The following is a 20,250-nucleotide window of genomic DNA, read 5'->3' as shown; positions in this document are numbered from 1 at the left end:
AATATTATATAGCGCAAACTCGACAACATGGCATGAGCACAATTTACATTACAGAAGAACACATTCATTCGCGGTAGGCACGGAGAAACAAAGCAATTTGCCTGGAATCACAGGATGTTGAGCTGATGCCGAGATTCGAACGTAGCTTCCCAGCTCTAAAGGTCGCAATTCTAGAACTTGTGGCGGGAGGTGTGTCTAAAAGTGTATGTCGGTGCTGGCCATCAATAAGAGAGACCTGTGCATTTTTCAAATGGGTGGTGAAAAAATATGAGTATGTTGCTGGAGATGTGGGCCGCCGTGCCACCAATTTACTTACAATGTAAACACCCATTATTCCGCAACTTTCTTTCTGCATACCATCACTCCGCATACTTTCATTACGAAAGTACCATGACTTCGCAATGCCATTATAATGCATGGCATTACATTTTATATGCTTTTACCACGCATACATTTACAACGAAATTCGTTGTAAATGAATGAATGGTAAAAGCATGTTTTAAAAAAATGTTTGGATAAGGTAAGTATGGGTACTAAGGTATATGTTTTGGGGTACTGAGGTATATGTTTTGGGGTGTTTGGGTATTTTAAGGGTTCAGATATAGTTTTGGATTATGGGGTATAGGGGTAGTTTTAGGGTTTAGGGATAGGTATGGGTTTTGGGGTACAGGGGTATTTTTAGGGTTCAGGGCTAGGTTTGGGTTTTGGGGTACAGGAGTATTTTAAGGGTTCAGGGCTAGGTTTGGGTTTTGGGGTACAGGGTTTTTTTAGGGTTCAAGGCTAGATTTGGGTTTTGGGGTACAGGGGTATTTTAGGGTTCAGGGGTAGGTTTGGGTTTTGGGGTACAGGGTTATTTTTAGGGTTCAGGGCTAGGTTTGAGTTTTGAGTACAGGGGTATTTTTAGGGTTCAGGGTTAGGTTTGGGTTTTAGGGTACAGGGGTACTTTAAGGGTTCAGGGCTAGGTTTGGGTTTTGGGGTACAGGGATATTTTAGGGTTCAGGGGTAGGTTTGGGTTTTGGGGTACAGTGGTATTTTTAGGGTTCAGGGCTAGGTTTGGGTTTTGGGATACAGGGGTATTTTTAGGGTTCAGGGGTAGGTTTGAGTTTTGAGGTACAGGGATATTTATAGGGTTCAGGGCTGGGTTTGGGTTTTGGGGTACAGGGGTATTTTTAGGGTTTAGGGATAGGTTTGGGTTTTGGTGTACAGGGTATATTTATAGGGTTAAGATGAGTTAGTGTTTAAGGGTGTTGGGATATTTTAAGGAGTAAGGGTGAGTTATGATTATGGGGTGCAGGGGTATTTAAAGGGAGCAGGGTGGGATAAGCACACGATATGAGACATGGCATGAAGGGTGGAACGTACCACACGCCCCTAGCGTTTGTCACGCCCCACCACACGCCCACAGCACAACACAGACACGCCCACAAGGGTATACTTTGCTGGCACGGTTCTTTTACCTTTTAAATGTATATGATGGGCGTCTGCATAGCCTATGTCCTTCTGCTGCAACTGCTTTTTCAGAAAGACACATATTCACTGGATGATGTAATCAGTGATGTCATTTGAGATGTCATCAGTGATGTCACTGACCATGTCATGAGTGATGTAGTATGTGACGTCATCAGCAGTGCATTGCGGGCGCGCGAGTTATAGTTAACTAAACTAACTATAACTGGGGAATTTCAATGGTTTTGTATGAGTGAAATGTCCAGCTAGCTATAACATGTGTGAAACCTATAGTTTTTTCAGTGAATTTCTAAGGTTTTTTAAATGCTAATTTTTCACTATAACGTGTGAAACCTATGGCTTTTTCAGTGAATTTCTAAGGTTTTTTAAATGCTAATTTTTAACTATAACATGTGTGAAACCTATGGTTTTTTCAGTGAATTTCTAAGGTTTTTTAAATGCTAATTCCTAACTATAACGTGTGTGAAACCCATGTTTATTCAAAGAATTTGTAAGGTTTTAACTTTTTTTTTTATTATTGAATTTTAACACAGCATACAAACAAAAAAAAAATAAGGAGAACAATAATAATGAAGTAGACATCTTACATATCAATAAACATACCTTATCTTTGTTCTGAGAACGTACATAGACTTACATCATAAGGACACTTTAGGCTAAACAAATTTCAAAAGAAAAGGGGGAAAAAGGAATACCAAATACAATACAATAACAGAGATATTTAGTAAGTTCCTTTAAGATGCTATCCCAATTAGTGATAGGATGTCGTGTTCTAATCTAGGACCCCGATCAATACTGTGACCTTATGCCCCCATACGGCTATAATCCATTCATACCCCTATAATGGCATACACGATCAGAGCCATATTTCAGCCACATTTCTGAAACTCGCCTCTGCAGCTCATTACAGTACATGACACAGCAGAAGCCACTATCTAAGATTCCTAGATTACACTCCGAGTTCTTCAACAAGATAAAACTCAGCAACCTGGGAAAACCCCGCTTGCTATGTTTTGATTAGTAATAGAACTCTAATGAGCACTGAAAGGACGATCACTTCCTAGTGACATCTTTATTGACGTCTTATGTCCAAAAACTTACGTCAAACAAGGCACCTTTCAGGTATAAATAATACATGCGTTGCCTTAAGCAAAGCGCGAACGATGGTGTGGTGAATACAGGAGCCGAACAGCTGTACCTTGCAGAGCCCAGCAGATGCAAGCAGCCCACGGACGCTGCCCCTCCTTCTCCTTGACGAGCTGAGAGAGACGCTGTCTTTTCTCTTGCCGAGAAAATCCAGCTCCGGCGTTTCCAGCCTACTGTTGCGAGTGACTGGGATATTGAGTCCTGGAAGGAGATACAAGACCTCCAACATTCTATTCCAGAGGTATGGTGTTGACTAAACCCTTAGAGAGAATTCTTGAAGCAAACCTTGGCACAACCAACTTAACTTAAACGGCTACTTACTCCCTTCCACGTGTTAGGCTTAGGTCAGGTACACTGGGGTAGGCGTAGTTAGAAGCACCAGTTGAGTACGTTAGCCAAATGTATATATGAATGTATATATTTTATTCATTTTAAACCATTGTATGGCTAAGAAACCATATCAATGCTTTTACAGTATTATTTCGCAATCCTCATTTTACTGTACGCACTTTTTATAATAACAAGTCTTGCAATTGTGGCAATTCATTTCTCTTGCATGAGAAGAAAGACTGTTCAATAAATAATACCTTTTATTGAAAACGCCCGTCTCTCTATTCTCTGCACCTTGGTGAAAGTAATCTGCACAACTGCCTGAGTAAAATAACTGTCTATTGTTTCACACGACTCTAGAGATTGACTCTTATTCTAAGGAGCAAAGTTGTCATGTTTATGCGGTTGTTGGAAAACTGAATCCCTTCTTGTCTGTGCCAGGGAAGCTGATCACTTCTTATTCAGTCAAGAAAGTTTCCAGTGACCTCTGAGCTAGTTGGTACAAACCCAATTAAGTTTAGCATAGTCAGTAGAGACCTGGAAGACCGCACTTCTACGTCTATACTACTGTTTATGTTATTCCAATGCGCAGGGCCTATAGGGAAAATAGGAACTACACTACATGGCGCCCAACGTTTGGTAAGGCGATAAAACTAACGCAAGACGTTAGAGTAACTCAGTCGTGCATTTTTCACACAGACCCTTTCTCCCGTAAATACTCCAATAGACGTCTGGAGTGGGTGAAAGGCTAAAATCCGCCCGAACTTTGTAGGAAGAGATTCCTATGTAAAGCTCTGGTTTATTCAACGTTGAAGGATACAGTGTTCCAAAATATTGTGCACCTAATCTTTGTCTCCTTGGAGACCTGCTCTGTAAAACCTTCCTGACAAAAAAATGTCAGACACTGAAAACGGAACCGCAGTAAATGCGACTCCGCAGGGTCCCGATAGTACAGGGACTACTGAACCGGGTGCGATAATCATCCCGGTCAACATAAGAAAAACTATAACGTCAAAACTTATAGAAAATGGACTGACCACACAAGGTGGCACAGTCGTCTTCGTGATAGAGGCACACGAATATCGGCAGACAGAGGTAGTCTATTCTTGGATAAAATTTCCAGCGGGAAACACCGCAACACACGAGTTCCACTATTACAAAATAGGGGATCCACCGGAAGAGTACGCTCCTTTCGAGGAGACTGAAATCCCATTATAATACCAAGAGCATATGCTCTGGTTTAAAGGCGCCCTAAAACACAATGATCATATAACCAGGCTCGGTCCACTAGGTAGACCAGGAGCAACGTGGCCGGTTCTAGCCAGCTACACACCACATCCGGACATTGCAAAAATGTCAAGAGATGAGCTGTTAATACAGCTAAAAACCTTAATTAAAATACATAGACAATTAGTCCAATATGTAATGCGGACTGCAACAGTCCAAACAGCTGTCAATGTTCCACAGCTGACCCCTCATCAGGGGAACACAAATAAAATTACACCACAGAACATACAATCATGTCTTGGTAAAACACCCATAAAACGGGAACAAATTCCTTTCTGGTTAGCGCAGAAAATTACTCAAATCGAGGCAGTATTTCCGAATACTACCCCTATTGAGAAACACAGAATTCTGACCATCTGCCTTCCGATGGGGATCGCACTACACGTGGAGGACTGTGACACTTGGGGTACAGTCTTGGCTTCCATTTACACGAAAACACATGGTGTTCCGTTAATGGCGGTAATACCAGATGTGCTAAAACAGATTCAGAATGAATACGGTCCAGAACCTGCTTTAACTCTTGGTATGAAATTACTGAAAGACTTCAAGCAGGTCTCGGCTATATTACTAGCCAATGTAAAGGGAGAAGCAGCATCTGTGGCGATCCACCAGAAGTTGAAGGAAACAGATATAACAGATCAACCAATTGAGCTTGCCAGAATTATAGAAAAATGTTATGAAGAATTAGGTAGAGACAGCTTGGGTGGGAAACCAGTAAAACCCCAACTGCTCGAAAATCCTGAAAAATTATTTATTAAAAATAATTCAAACACTCCTAAAAAGAACTGGGATGGAAATAAAAAATCCACTCCCAAGGAAAAAGTTTTCCCGTCCAGAGGAAGGTCTCCTCGACGGAGGGAAATAACTCCGACTCGAGAACACCAGTCTCCCCAGAGGAAGCCCTCTGAGAAAAGATACAACCTTAGAAACAGGGATAATTTGAAGAAGCCTGATAGATATCAAAGTATTGATACACGTCCCTCTCGATCTTTTTCGCAGAAATCGGAAAAAAGAAGACGGTCAGACCCAGGAGAGCACACCAAGTCCAAAGACAAGGAACCTGCTCAAAGTAAAAAGTTACAATTCCCAAGAAAGAAGGTAGCTAGTATTAGAGTAATCAAACATGCCGAGAATACTGAGGACACAGTTGAAAAACGGGGAGTGGGCTCAGACAATGCTAGATAGTGCAGCAGAAATCAGCATAGCTCGCAAGATCCTGATGAGTCATCTGGAGACAGTGGACACGAATGAATACATTCAAGTAGAAACTGCAGACACCAGAGTTAGCGAACCTCATAAGATATACGAAATAACACTGCGTATAGAGGGAGATAAGACTAGGAAAATAAGGGGTCTATTGTGGGATAACCTCTCAAAAGGCTATGACATCCTGTTAGCTGAAAAAGATTGGCCCCCAGAGTTTGTCAGGGAGTGCCCTCGTGGCGAAGAAATGATTATGCCTGCCTTCTCGAATCACATTCCGATTCACAAGAAATATACTTATGCAAGGAAATGGGCAGTAGCCCAGGCACCAGCATTATATAAAAATCATGTAGGATGGGATGAGGACTCTCCTCCTCACAAAATCCAGTTAAAAAATCAACCGACTGCACAAAGGCAGTATCCCATTAAGCAAGAAGCTAAAAAACAAGTCAGGGAGATTTTAGATCAACTTGAATATCAGGGGGTGATTGAAACATGCACCTCTCAAATGAACAATCCTTTGTTTCCTGTCTCCAAACCAGACAATTCATATCGTCTAGTTTTGGACTACAGACACCTTAACTCATGTTGCAAAACATTTGCAGTACAAAATTCGCATAGTGCTGCACTAATGAATAATATAGTTCGGAAAAAATACAAAACGACATTAGACATATCTAATGGTATCTTTTGTCAAAATATTGCACCAGAAAGCAGATATTTGACCGCTTTCTCAGTAATGGAGTCTCAGAAAAATTTCTGTAGGCTCCCACAGGGATTCAAGAACAGCCCAGGACTATTCTCAGCCAGAGTAACAGAGTTACTACAAATGTATGATGATGAGGCATTATCCTATGTCGATGACATCTATCTAACAGACGACGACTTGGATACTCACTTGAAAAGAGTGACCACCATAATACTTGGGTTCGCTGCAGAGGGTTACAAATTCAACTTTAAAAAGTCTCGAATTGCCCATCTGACAGTATTATTCTTAGGATACAAATTATCAAGTGAAGGAAAAAGCCTAGCGGACAACCTCCTAGAGAAGTGCGCTGTACTCCAAGCACCGAAAACGCTGAAGAACTTACAATCGATTCTAGGCTTCCTGAATTTCGGAAGAACTTACATTCTAAATTATGCGGAGAGGGTTAAACCTCTCTACGAACTAATTAAACCTGATTTTAAACCAATCAACTGGACTCAAAAACACACAGAAATTTTGAGATCACTGCAAACAGACATGTTAGCAAAAACAAAATTAGAAACACGTGATAACACACGCAACCTTGTAATCCGAGTCATCCCAGGAAGATGCGGATTCACGTACTTGACCTCTAATGAGGGAGAAAAGGTACCGATTTCTTACAAATCTCACTTGTACACACAAGCAGAAAAAACATTCAGTCGTCTCACAGAAAATATTGTGAAAGCAGTACAAACTGCAATAGCAAATGAACGAGAACTAGCACATGGCAAAAGGATCAACGTCCTCACAACGGAATCCGCCTTCGAGGCGCTATTCAACCCAGTAAACCTGCCTACAGTGTCACTGGATCCGAAATGGATACAGTGGGAAAATTCTCTTGCGGCGGACGACGTGAAATACTATTTTGCTCCGCAATTCAAAAAACAGAATGATTTGAAATATGAAGAAGAATATCCTCTGCCAATCGAACTTCTGCCTCTCCCACAGTACGCCTGTATAATCTATACAGACGGATTTGTACATCATTACAATGTAGAAAACAAATCCTACGATGCAGCCTGCGCGATTGTTAAAGGTCGCTGGTTGTGCAGTAAATTCAGACCGAAAATAACAAAAACTGAATCAGTAAGAAACTGTTCGGCTCAGAGAGCTGAAATCAGGTCTTTAAAGATGGCGCTTGAAAATGCAGAACGTGAATTCCCGACACTAATCGTGTGCGATTCGTATTTTTGCGTCAACTCTTACAATAACAAGTTACAGAGCTGGGTTCAAAATGATTACAAAGATGACACAGGTGCCACAATCAAGCATAAAATGCTTTGGAAACAGGTAGTTCTTTTACAGAAAGAACTACAAAAGACTCACGTGATACACACTCTGAGTCATCAACGTGATGGCGTTCACGTTGCAGGGAATTCATTGGCTAATACAGCCACAGCGGAAGCAACTAAACCGGCTTCCGTAGCCACAAAAAAGCGTTCAGAAAAATACATAGACGGGGAAACCATGCTGGCAGTAAAGACGTCCGTAAAAGGCGACTGTGCAGCACTACCCGTGAACTATCCACTCAATTATGCATACGTAATTGATGCAAACTCCGTTCCTTTTGCTCGAATCCCTGGAGTGGGGGATAGGGTAATTCCTAATTCCAAACACGAACAGGAGAAGCTTCCTATTACTGGAAGCACATATGGGGTTGGGTCTGAGACACCAAACAATCAGGGAATCTCTGAAAGAATTACAATGGGAGTACTGGTGGCCGGGAATGAGCGTAGATAGTCATTAATTTGCAAAAAATTGTGAAGACTGCAACAGAGATCGCAGTGGAGAACCGGCCAGCGTAGTGTCAGGAACCCTAATAGAAAGCATAAGGCGATCTATACGTATAATCAAAAGAGAGAAATGCGTCCCATTGTATATCATTTAAGACTAAACTCACTTAAAAAATGTGGCCCCCAGTGCTCGGCTGACGCCAGAACGGTTATAAAAGATCTGCGAGTCTTTATCGGCACATACGCAATTGCCATGTTCCATTTTGACCAGGGTCCTGCTTTCAGCTCTCGAGCTTATAAGGAGGCCATGGCCAGCATGGGCGTTGGGTTGCGATACTCTTGTCCATCACACCCCGAAGGGAACAGTGTAGTGGAAAGAAAAAACCGGGACATAAAGCAATCTATAACAGCGAAGGTATTAGGTTCGGGTGATGGGTGGGTCAAACATTTAATAAGTGTCCAGCTAAGTCTAAACAATTTGCCAAGAAATTCTCTAAAAGGTTTCAGCCCATACGAACTATTGTTCGGAACTAGAATGCACATTCAGGACTTAGATAGTCAGGTATCAGTGGTAGAAGATAAGAAAAAAGACTTTGACATCAAAGATCGTTTGGCTGTTTTACAGGACTTGAATGAAACAAGAAAATCCTTAAGCAACATAAAGTTAAAGCAACAGCCAGCTACCACTGACGAGGCACCACCAGCCCCAGCAAGACCTGTCTGGATTCCAAAGATTGGGGAACTAATCAGAGCGAAAAATAGCGGTGAAGAAGGAATTTGGGCCTTCTTACAGAAAAGCAGTACCAGTCTTGGCAATCAACGGAACAAGATCAGTAGTACTACCGCCTCTTGCTGGTAAAAAGGAGAACAGAGTTGTATCAAACGACCTGGTAAAACCACAAGCATGTGGCCTATAATCAACAGTAGGCCCAGTGGACTCCCGAGAAACAACAGAATACCCAAATTTGCAACAATCCAGGAAGTTCAAACTGAAAGACTAATCACATTTGATAAACCTGCAGTGCACAGCGAGGGACTATGCAATAATGCCATGGAACTCGTGCCTCTTGAAACACAGATCGAAACAGTTCGTCATGAAACACCAGTCTACAATGATGTGACATCAGAATGTGCTACCGAAAGACAAATTGAGAAAACAATTCCAACAATTGACAGAACTGCCTCTGGCTACTTCATCAATTTCGATAACTTTTCTGAAGATCAAAGCAACCCTGAAGTAACGCCAGAAACAAAGACTTTTAAAGAAAAAGCAACAGAACTCTTTCATCAAATCAAAGAAGTATATCTGGATGCACCATTGATTGAGCATTGGATTATCTCAGGGGTACTTATATTCCTACTATACCTAATTTTAGTTTTAATTTTAGGAAAGTTTATTACAGTTCAATGAACACAGCAAGTCAGAACATCAACTTAGTCCTGAAACCATACAAATCATCCCACGTGAAGAAAAGAGAACTATCAACAGTAAATGCCACAGCCATTCCAATACCCGGCGGGGTATTATGGGACAAGACTGACTATGAAGTGTATGGCCCGGTTGAAATCTTGAAGTATCCTCACCGGTTCAAGGTTTCCTTAAGTGACTTTGTAAAACCTAGTACATTCTCTGATGATTGGGATTTTGAAAGTATTAATATTATGATGTCAGATTTAGGGTTGTCAGCAAGATTTACAGAACATGATTATTTACAAGGTTCGTCTAATTATGAACACATGTATTGCTTCTCACATTATGGAGACCATTACTTACATAAATCTGCACAACCTAGAAATGTTTTTAAATATAACCAATGGGAACATTGTGCTACTCCACCTAAAAGTAGTTCTAAAACATTCTATGAGAAATTCCAGTACTTCTCAGGGTTTAACACAAGTGATGCAGAAACGTTTTATTATAAACTGTTAGATAAAACAGGGACGAAAACAATGCTGACAAATACTAAATTGCTATATTCAGAAGCATTTGATGAAAAAATGATGACATTTGGTTTTGATTTTTGGAAAAATAACATTGAAACAAAAACCATCTGGGGTACAAAAGATTGGCAGGTACAAGGCCTAGAAGCATTATTTCGAGCCTGCATGATCCCAGAACAAATATTGTTCTTAAATGACACAATTCACCAAACAACCTGTCTTGGCCTAGCTAAGATTAAAGAACTTAACAAACCGTCTATTCCAAAGCCAATACCTGATAATGCAACCACAGATATTGAAATAGACGTATCTAAAATTTTACATCTAAACAGAACACATCCTGATTGGAAAAAGTGGTTAATCTGGCCTACTGACACGAATAACTGTCAAGATAGATTCCCGAACAAAACACAGGGGTTAGCAATGACCATACAAGACCCTAGATACTCCCAGAGACAACATCCAGGGATAGTAACAACATACAGTGTAGGGAAGCTGTGCCTTGAATGGCTAGAATCATCCACACTGGCAGAAATTAAGCAACACTTATCTTTACTTAAAGATGGTGCTGATTTGCGCGATTTCATTCTGGGACCACGCAAACAGCGTCAAAAACGTTTCATAGCGACCAGTATATATGCGGCTTACAACGAGGCTTGGAAAATCACATAAATTGAAACAGCAGACAAAATACGAGAAATTGATCGTATTAATTTGGAAAAATCACTTTCTGTAGTGGACAATGGGTTAATGACTCTGTCCTCCAGAATATATTCACTGGACAGAATTGTATCATCTGCCATAGATATAATAGACAAAGACTTGCTAATGTTACAGCATGGCCAGTCACAATTGCGTTCTATTGTACAGTTAGGCTGGACGCTGCAAAATCTTCGTTCAGGCTATGTGCCTTGGCGTTTAATCAACACAACGTCATTGTTTTCCATCTTTAACCTTACTGATAAACAAATCAGCTTGGCGCAGAAAGGAGCAGACTATACAATCCTGAGCATCGAAAAACTTGAGAGATTACCATTGACAATGTCAGAAAGTCCTGTCATTGAATGGATATTACACGGGATTATCACAATTCCGATAACAACTTTCCGATTTAAAAATTTCCTAGAATACATACCGACTGGCCAGTATAAACGTTTGGGTAAAGGGTACATTAAGTCAGCATGGAAATTACCATATACACACACATGCTATAGTGACAGCAACAAAAATGTATTTCTTATTGGTGAAAATTGCAAACATTCACTAAGCGGTATACTTTTGTGCCAGGGTATTAATTTACACGGGGCCTGTGAAGGAACTTCAAACAACCTTTCATGCCACCAGCATGTCACACCTGCAACGCAGATAGAGCCTTTCTTTAAGCAGCTCTCGAACGGGAGTTACATTCTAATAACGGATCGCAGCTGTTGTGGCCTTATGCCAGGGAAAGCATTTCTCGTACACGTAACCTCCATGGTCACTTGCTGTATGCAAGCATTGTTTCCAAACGGCTCTGGAGACTCCGAGACTCCCTTATGGCCTCGTCTGAATGTCTCTTCTATACGAATTGATACTTTAAGCAGAATGAAGTCTGTGCTTTTACAGACAACAGTGCCCATCAAGTCATCAAAAGAGACGTATGAACTCCAAGTTGCAAGGACAGCTTCGGAGATACATGACCTTTTATCAACAAATTGCCCCGTGCATTTCACAGAAATGCTAAGCCAAATTCTAAACATGTCAGATGCCGTAGGCATCCCAGGCATATTTAAGACGATTTTTACGGGACTATTAACACCATTCAAAGCAATTCTGGGAATCATTCCTAATTTTGTCCATTCAGTCTTTGGCAGCATATCCCTACTTTTGGGACTTGTAGCAGGCATTTTATTTTTGACCCTCCTGCTCCGATATGGCAAGCCAAGACACAGACATGACTCCGGCAGGAATGGAAGAAACAATCCTAGCAATACGCTACCGGGACCGGATAACTAGAGTCCTTGGATTGGCCAGGCTGAGAGATCTAAACATGACCTGGTTTCTTTCATTCAGACCTATATGTCAGACCTGCATCTTACCTGTGCTTCGATGTATGCTATGCGGAGAAGAATGCGTGTTAGACATCTCTCTTGCACTTCCATCAGCAGTACCAATGATATTGATACTTTGCTAAGTCCTGTAACGGCTCACGCATTGTGTTGTCCGCAGCGGCTACCAATCCTGATGACGGCATTCGTTGAGACTCCTGTGCTACGACTAGGTGGTGACAGCGGAGCGAGAAACAAAAGCAACATCACCCAGGTATGACCTTCTGTGGGCATTGCTGATCCAGACTTTGATGATAGCAATCATTCTCACACCTGCCAAGTTACAGCGTTATCGAACTTGGTCGAACTGTCACCTGATTTTGTAGACCAATTTTTTGAGAGCCTGTCTGATATGATGTTCTCCCCTGAACAGAAACAATAACATTTGAAAACCATTCCGACACACAGCGTTCCCATGAACTCTGAATTCGGCCTTCAGTTTTAATCAACAAAAACTACTGAAAAACGTTGGAAGTCTATTCCCCCGTTTTTTGTATTTACCTTTTTTCTGGCACAAAATTCTTTGCTTAAAGTAGACCTATTCATAAAGAACAGAACTTCTATTTTTAGTAAATCTAGAGACATAATAACTTTACATCAGCCTCTAGCACATTTTACAGCAAATGCATTTATATGTGATGAAATTATCTCGCAATTCTTTTCAGTATTAAGAGATATTTCATGTGTAATTTTTTCGCAAAATCGTTCAATTGATTACATATGCTATCATTTTTGAATGATTTCTATGCTTAAAGACGTACAGTACCTATATTTTCATGTATTTCAAAATACGCCATTTCAAATGCAAATATGTATTTTGGGGTGGGAAATGTTACACATGCATCTTATTGCTTTAGTTTTTAGTAATTTGATGGACATAAATTCGTGGAGTGGGTGTCGTGTTCTAATCTAGGACTCCGATCAATACTGTGACCTTATGCCCCCATACGGCTATAATCCATTCATACCCCTATAATGGCATACACGATCAGAGCCATATTTCAGCCACATTTCTGAAACTCGCCTCTGCAGCTCATTACAGTACATGACACAGCAGAAGCCACTATCTAAGATTCCTAGATTACACTCCGAGTTCTTCAACAAGATAAAACTCAGCAACCTGGGAAAACCCCGCTTGCTATGTTTTGATTAGTAATAGAACTCTAATGAGCACTGAAAGGACGATCACTTCCTAGTGACATCTTTATTGACGTCTTATGTCCAAAAACGTACGTCAAACAAGGCACCTTTCAGGTATAAATAATACCAGCGTTGCCTTAAGCAAAGCGCGAACGATGGTGTGGTGAATACAGGAGCCGAACAGCTGTCCCTTGCAGAGCCCAGCAGATGCAAGCAGCCCACGGACGCTGCCCCTCCTCCTCCTTGATGCGCTGAGAGAGACGCTGTCTTTTCTCTTGCCGAGAAAATCCAGATCCGGCGTTTCCAGCCTACTCTTGCAAGTGACTGGGATATCGAGTCCTGGAAGGAGATACAAGACCTCCAACATTCTATTCCAGAGGTATGGTGTTGACTAAACCCTTAGAGAGAATTCTTGAAGCAAACCTTGGCAAAACCAACTTAACTTAAACGGCTACTTACTCCTTTCCACGTGTTAGGCTTAGGTCAGGTACACTGGGGTAGGCGTAGTTAGAAGCACCAGTTGAGTACGTTAGCCAAATGTATATATGAATGTATATATTTTATTCATTTTAAACCATTGTATGGCTAAGAAACCATATCAATGCTTTTACAGTATTATTTCGCAATCCTCATTTTACTGTACGCACTTTTTATAATAACAAGTCTTGCAATTGTGGCAATACATTTCTCTTGCATGAGAAGAAAGACTGTTCAATAAATAATACCTTTTATTGAAAACGCCCGTCTCTCTATTCTATGCACCTTGGTGAAAGTAATCTGCACAACTGACTGAGTAAAATAACTGTCTATTGTTTCACACGACTCTAGAGATTGACTCTTATTCTAAGGAGCAAAGTTGTCATGTTTATGCGGTTGTTGGCAAACTGAATCCCTTCTTGTCTGTGCCAGGGAAGCTGATCACTTCCTATTCAGTCAAGAAAGTTTCCAGTGACCTCTGAGCTAGTTGGTACAAACCCAATTAAGTTTAGCATAGTCAGTAGAGACCTGGAAGACCGCACTTCTACGTCTATATTACTGTTTATGTTATTCCAATGCGCAGGGCCTATAGGGAAAATAGGAACTACACTACAAGGAGACCATAATTTATATCCAAAAGGTTTCTTCCTTATGCCCTTGATTTTATACAGTGCAGTCTCAAGATAGTAGATAGACAGTATTTTGGTTTGCCACTTAATAAAGTTTGGTGATTCCTCGTCTAACCATTGAGATGTGATACGTGAGCGATATACAGCAATACATATAAAAATAAAGCCTTCCTCAGCAACTGAAATCTTATAAATATTGCTCTCTTCACATCCAAAAATAACCAGTGGTGCCATTAACTATACTAAAATGCCCAGGTTATTATTCAAATAAGACTCTACTTCAGATATAAACTGAAACAATTTAGGACAAAAAAACATATGGGCAGCATTGGCTGCATATAAGCCACAACGGTTACAGTTTGTCCCTCTCCCAGAATTTCATTTAGCCAATTTGCTTGGCGTGTAGTACAACTCGAAAACAGACATAAAATGTTGACTTATCAATGATCCATTCAGTAATAGATTAGTGGCCATTTCTATACTTCTCTCCAAATCGACACACTCAATGCTTAATTTATTTTGCCATTTTGCTTCCCTGGCTTCTAAATCGTCCGCAATCTTCTCCCGCAATAATTGATACATAAACCCCATTTTTTGCCTATCCGCAATAGCCTCAAAAATCGCAATTTTTCCTAGTACAATCAGGTTCTTTGATATTTTCTGCTGGCAAAAGCTAAGCACTTGAAGGTATTTAAAGAAATCCGTACGTTGCAGCCTATACACCTCCCTTAAATGATCGAAAGAAGTGAAATGATTCCCCTGAAACAGATCCCCTAATTTGCCACCTTGACATCACCTGATCATTAAATATGTCTGGTAAGAGAGAGCAATTTTGGAGAGGAGTATAAAAATTAATATTTGGACCTATTCCTAATCTTCTTTTAGTTGTCCTCCAAATGACATATGCAGAATAAAGAATCTTACATTTGTTTTTCTTATAATAACTTGGTTCAATTATACTATTTAAACATTGTTTTGCCTCAACACCTAGTAACATCTCATAAATAGATGGGGCAGCAAAGTCTTCAGTTGGATCTTCTGGTAAAATAAGGAAACCCATATGCTGTAATATCGCAATCCAATAATACATCTGAAAATTTGGGATACCCCAGCCTCCTCTCTCTCGGGGCAGTGTAATCTCTTAAATGCTCTCCGAGCCCGGTGGTACCCCCAAAGAAATCGCGAGCACATTAGCTCCCTTCGGGAAAAGTAGGAATTAGGTATAAGAAAGGGGATAGCCCGAAATAAATACAAAAACTTAGGAAAAATGAGCATTTTTAAAACATTGCTACGACCAAAGAGTGAGAGCTTTAGGTTGTTTATTCTATTTAATATATTATTAGAAGAAATTATGACTGGATCCAAATTTTCAGGAATACTATCCTTCATATTAGTTTTAATTGTTATGCCTAAATACATTGCCTCCTTTTCAAACTTAATGTTCTCAGGACGTCCGGTCTCCGAGTGAATAAATTGTGTCTTTCCAACGTTTAATTTATAACCGGATAACCGGTCGAACTTTTCAGCTTCACCTATAATATTAGGTAATGCAGTGCTGATATCTGGTGTCAATATTGCGTTGTCGTCTACATACGCGCAGACTTTAAAATCGCGGTTAAGTAGCTGCACGGGTTTAATTAAACTATTCCTCTCCAAGGTGACAATAAACGGATCAATATATAGTGCAAACTGCAAGGGGGAACAGGGGCAACCCTGTCTCGTCCCCCTTGCTATCAATACCTTCCCTGATGTTTTCCCGGAAACCCTAATAACAGCAGATGGATTTGAGTACAATGTCTGAATAGCTCTGACAAATTCCAGTGGAAACCCCTTCCTTGCAAGAACAGACCACTTAAAACTCCATGAGACCCTGTCGAACGCTTTTTCAGCGTCCAACAGGGCCACACCGACAGGGGAGTTAGTGCCCTGCGCCCAGTCCAATAAAGAAATTATCCGCCTAATATGATCTGTAGTGCCTCTATGCTGTATGAATCCGTGCTGTCTTAAAGAGACTAAGCCTGGCATTATATCATTTAACCTATTAGCTATAAGTTTAGAATAAATTTTACTATCTGAGTTTAATAATGAAATTGGTCTATAAGACCCATTTCAGTGTCCTTTTTGCCTTTCTTTTTAAACACAACATTCGTAGCATTGGACCATGACTGAGGGGCCATCCCCAAGAAGGCTTGTTGACATACTGCTACCAATTCCGTTTTCATCAGGTTCCTAAAGGTCCTATAAAATTCCAAAGGGATATTATCCGGGCCCATAGCCTTGCCCATAGCCAAGCTCAATATTGCTAGTTCAATTTCACACCAATCTGGCGGTGCCAACAATATCGTTTTTTGAGCTTCCGACAGTGTTGCAGAAATCACATCCTTTAAGTATTCATCAGCTTCCACCCGACCGGTCTCATCACTATATAATGACTGATAAAATTCTTGAAAAGACGACAAGTTGCCTTCCTTGGTTTCTTGCAGATCCCCCTTTAAATCTATAATTCTAGGGATATCACTATACACAGCTTTCGCCCTCGCCCTTTTTGCCAGCACTCTACCCGCTTTTTCTCCAAACTCATATGCTGTTTCTTTGTATTGTACATACTTTTCAAATATTTGATCGGCAATGATGGCATAGGCCATAGCCCTTTTTATAGTAAGATCCCTTTGGACCGCTTGTACTGTGTCTACTTCTGCGCCTTGCCTTATTAACTCTGCCAGCTTCTTCGCGACAATATAGACCTGCTCAAACTCCTGTCGGTGTTTAATCCACATCCTTTTGCGCTTAAATTTAGAGAAGCTAAGGGTTTCTCCACGTACTACTGATTTAAACGCGTCCCAACCTTTCTCCTGTGTGGCCGTGCCTTTATTAATAACAAAAAAATCTTGAATTATTTTAGCTATGAACTGCCGGTACGGTACTCCTCATCCAAAAGCAATTTTCTATCAAAGGACCACTGTTGGAACTCCACTTTTTCAGCAGTGTCTATAACCAAATCTAGTGTAATCGGATTGTGATCCGAAACTAATTTGGGGTGAATTTCAATTTTAACTTTGGCCAACAATACAGATGAGGTAAAAAAATAATCTAAGCGGACAAATTTTGAGTGAGGGGCGGAAAAAAAGGTGAAACCAGGATAGCTGGAATATTTTGAATTCCACACATTGTGCAGGCTGTGATCCAAAATCAGGCCCCGGAGAGCATTAAAAACTAACTTCTTTCTTCCAGTACAGACATGATTAGATCTAACATTCACTCCTGCATCAAGATTGATATTAAAATCCCCGCACATTAACACTGGCAACGTCCACTGTGCCAATTCCACATTCAGAAAATTAAAAAGTTCCACATCATTCAAATTTGGCCCATAAACATTACAAAGTGTAAACTTGTATTGGCCAATCCTGAACTCGGAGATAGCCCAGCGTCCCCATTTGTCAGCTGCAGTTTTAACACACTCCCCGACCCCCGTTTTTTTAAGTATCGCAACCCCTCTTTTAATACCCGTCTGTTTAGAACATACCACCAGCTCCATCCCCAAATTTCTGAAATACCCTCTATTGGCCTAAGCAACATGCGTTTCCTGCAAACACAGTATATCAATCTGCAGTATTTGCACTATTTTAGCCAGAACTTGTCGTTTCTTTGGGTCATTAAGGCCGCATATATTTAATGTGGAAATCTTTATTTTCCTAGCCACAAGAGGTATTAAAAAAAAACAGGTTCAAAATAAGACAATCGATTTTCTTGAATTCGAATACCTTGCAACCACTTTCACGTCTTTTTCATCCACCTCCACCAAGGTCCCGTGCCCAACCCATTCCCCACCCCGTCATGCCATCAACCCCAACCCTCCCACCCCCCCACTCTTCCTTCCCACCTTATGAGGCCCAGGGACCATTAGTCCCTGCAATAAATGGAGAACCGTGTGCCCCCCCCCCCTCCCTGGTAATTGACATCGATACGTAAACTATTATCATCATATTTCGGGGAGAAAGTCCAGATGCCAGCTAAGAGGAAGAAAAAAAAAAAAAAGAAAAGAGGAAAAAAAGACATTCTTACAATCACCTAAGGGAACTTCCGCCCAATTTACCCCGGTTTTTCACTACTTTATCACTTGCAACATCCCCCCTATATAGAGTCCAGATAGTCTTTAGCTTGGATTTCTGACCAGAAAAATTTAGTTTGACCTTTCACCAGAACCTTGAGTTTTGCCGGGTTTTGTAAGTAAACCACAGCCCTTTTTTTTTTTAAAGTCTGGTATGAATTGTCTTAAATGTCACCGTTTTGAGACTGTGGCCTGACAGAAATCCGGTCTCACGAAAAAACTGCAATCCTAAGCAGTAGCTTTCTTGTCTGGTCGTGCCAAAGCGTATATATCCTCTCGAGCTAAAAATTTATTAAAGCAAACTAAGATTGCTCTAGGGCGGCTTTCTCCTCCTTGACGGGATTTCTTTACTGTAAAAGGAAACCAGTGTGCCCTTTGGATTTCCCTGGACCAGTCCCAGGCTGTCAATTCGGGGAAAGCTTCTTCAATAGTTCCACGACAAATGTATGCACATCCGAGCCCTCCTTCTTCTCTGGAACCCCCAGAAAATGTAAATTATTTCTGCGAGCGTAATTTTCCATCTCCGACAGTTTATAACTCAAATCATCGCGATGAGCCTTCAAAGCGTCCGCTTTTTGTGCAACAGTATAGTCCTCTAGAGCTGAGATTCGGGCTTCTGCCTCCGTAACTCTTTCCTCCGTTTCCGTACCTATTTTTATTGCACGCCGTACGGCGTTCTTTACCTTGCTGCATCTGGCCTGCATTCTGGTGTTCTCCGCTTTACTCTTAGCTCTATGGCTCATCATAGTCTCGTAAATAGTTGCCAGAGTGATCTCCTGTGGAGATGGTTTATCAGATACGGTTTTTACACCCTCCATGTCAGTTAAATTTAGACCTCTAGCTCCTTCTACAATTTCACTAGGTGTTAGAGTGCTTTCTGATGTTACCAGTCGTGAACCTTTTTTCTTTTGCCTCTTAACTGTGGTAACACTGATATTAGGAGAGGCCGTACTCCGTCTTAAATCCTCATCAAAGCTACTACCTTCACTATAGTCCACCCAGTCCTTGCTTATATTCAATCCCTCGTCTGAGGATGCTTCAGACAATGAATAAAAGTTTGACAGATTCAGAGGTCCCTGTTCCCCCTTGTTCCCCCTCACTAATAACCAATAAATCTTTTCCAGTTACTTGATGACCCTGGTTGTCCTTTGTTAATTTCTCTGAGTTTTGAAGGACTCCGTCTCCCATAATGCAGCTAACTTCAACATTTCGCCCATTTTGTTGCTGGTCCCCATTTAACTCTACCTCCGGGGCTAATTCTGTATGATTCAAAACTTCTTTTTGGGATATTTGGTCGCTATTGCCACCCAATGAAACAATTTTATCATCCACTTCCATAACGCCTTGCGTAAGATCCAAATTGCGAGCGTTCTGCTTTTCAAACATAGCAGGGAGAGTCTGTATGCCTTGCTTAGGTGCACGTAAAGTAGCAGCATTTTTCCCTCTGCTTTCATCTCCCCTTTTCAAATACGCTTTAACACTATTAGTACTCTGGGTGCTGGGGGTATCAGAAACAGTCTCACCTTGTGTGTTTAAACTTTCGATTACTTTCTCTCCTGTTTTTTCCATAATCACAACTGTGGCTTGCTCCTAAGTTTTATCGCTGTGTGTGGTAACCTTTACCACCTCCTTTACTTTAGCGGGGCTTTCGGTGGCATCCTTTTTTTCCTCGTGGCTCCTCCTCGACCTCGAATTACACCAAGCCGATACCCCAGTAAGCAAAAAGGAAGCTTCCAAAATGGAGCCCTATACCGAGTTAAAAGCCAGCTGCTCAGCATCTATTTCAGCACAGGTTTACCACACTTAATCTTCTGCTTTAAGCCACACTCAAGCCGAGCTGACTCCCAGCACAGCACTGCTGCCGCCGCTAATAATCCACTCCACTCCGCTCCGCTTTTTTCCAATGTCCCAACGTCCCCTCGCACAGGCAGAGACCGAGTTAAAGTTGAGC

This window comes from Lissotriton vulgaris, chromosome 5 (assembly GCF_964263255.1).
Source record: "Lissotriton vulgaris chromosome 5, aLisVul1.2, whole genome shotgun sequence".
Lineage (NCBI taxonomy): Eukaryota > Metazoa > Chordata > Amphibia > Caudata > Salamandridae > Lissotriton > Lissotriton vulgaris.
Note: the sequence above shows the minus strand (reverse complement) of the source record.